This window comes from Sinocyclocheilus anshuiensis, unplaced genomic scaffold (genome assembly GCF_001515605.1).
Source record: "Sinocyclocheilus anshuiensis isolate Anshui unplaced genomic scaffold, SAMN03320099.WGS_v1.1 scaffold2293, whole genome shotgun sequence".
NCBI classification, from domain to species: domain Eukaryota; kingdom Metazoa; phylum Chordata; class Actinopteri; order Cypriniformes; family Cyprinidae; genus Sinocyclocheilus; species Sinocyclocheilus anshuiensis.
This window is the reverse complement of record NW_015552765.1, coordinates 360,611-362,094: the sequence shown is the minus strand read 5'-3', so window position 1 is coordinate 362,094 and position 1,484 is coordinate 360,611. Positions and strand designations below refer to the sequence as shown.

The following is a 1,484-nucleotide window of genomic DNA, read 5'->3' as shown; positions in this document are numbered from 1 at the left end:
CGCTACTAATCATTTGCCTTATATGGAAACATCAGTCCAGCCTCGAAGGCGCGGCGAGCCAATCGGAAGGCAGGAGGGGCGTGGTTTGTTTTTTAGGGCTGAAGCCAGAGCGAAGCGCAGCAGCGCGGCATTAAAGCGCCTGATAAACGCGCTATAGCGCGACAACCGCAGGCGCGCCAGGGAAAGTCGCATACTTGCAGCGCTGAAATGAAAATGCACGGGCTATTTATGAAAATGAACACACTGGACGTATCTTACTTGGATATCTAAAGCTGTTATTTTAAGCTGAAGACTGGAGTTTTGGTTTCTTTCCTTTCAAGTGTATCATTAATATGCGATTTTTAACGGACCGTGAACACTTTCTTTCCACACTGGAGATTTCGGATACGCCGGTAAATGTCAAACAGGATCAGCTGGCACGGTGTTCAAAGTGACTCAACCCCTCTGGAATAAACTTTCCTGCAGCTGAGTGTGTGTGTGTGTGTGTGTGTGTGTGTGTGTGTGGACCTTTGTGTCGTGTGAAGTGATACAGCAGGACTGTTTGCACATTAAACACCATGTCTTGTTCGGACTGTTTGTGCCCTCTGTGGATTTCCCAGAGTTCTCTGCTGCTTACTACTGACATTATTCACAGGATAAGTGTGAACACACTACTCGCACTATTTATACTACAAAACGTAATAGAATAGTGCATAAGTACGTGATTTGGGACGCACCTTATGAAAACCCATGCGACGGTCGGCCTGTATCACAGCCTGGGTCAATTTCTGAATGTTCATCAGAACCTTTCGCGGCGTGCCTGCGGTCTGGGCGCGCGCAGGTAAGCCTCACCTGATTGACGTCACGCTCGGTTTGAGTTTGATTTATATGTCTCATTTGACAATAGCTGCATTCACGGCGCGCTTTTAACTGTCTTGATTTCGAGGATGAAATTCAAGCAAACTGTAACAAATTCCCTCATAAGCACGCCTGACTGCGCGCTGGCCCCAAAGTGGAGGAGAAAAGAGAAACTATACTTGATTTGATGCTTAATCTATCTGTATTTGTTTATGTCTGCAATTCTAAACTCAAACAAAGACACTGTTAGGGTTGCCAGCATTAATGTGCATTGGATGGATTCCCAGATGCACCACTGCCAAAAACACATCACTCAGTCCAAGAGCATCACTGTCACTGCTTAGACCCCAATTATGTTGTTGTGCATTTAACACTACAGTACGCCTTTAGCCGTATTAAAATAGTGCTGTGAGTTGCTATAGAAGAAGGTCCTGTAGAGGGTTCCCACGGTCATAAAAAAAACTTGAAATTGTGTTTTCCAGACTAGGAAAAATCATGTGAATTAATCAAATCTGAAAGCTCATGCGCACACGTGCACACACAGACAAAATGTATTTATGTAAAAAAAAATAATAATAATTTTTTATATATATATATATATAATTTTTACATTTTTGAACTACATTCCAAGCTGTAAAAAAATATGT

At 43.0% G+C, this 1,484-nt stretch overlaps 1 protein-coding gene across 1 annotated transcript in view; it reads left to right on the top strand.

The window, feature by feature from the left end:
• The first annotated feature begins 794 nt into the window (after positions 1-794).
• LOC107667897 (putative cyclin-dependent serine/threonine-protein kinase DDB_G0272797/DDB_G0274007) overlaps positions 795-1,484 on the top strand; it is a 14,486-nt gene continuing 13,796 nt past the window's right edge. Inside the window, exon 1 of the mRNA XM_016459636.1 lies at positions 795-820. The gene's annotated coding sequence lies outside the window, so the exon portion shown is untranslated. The remainder of the gene's footprint in view (positions 821-1,484) is intronic.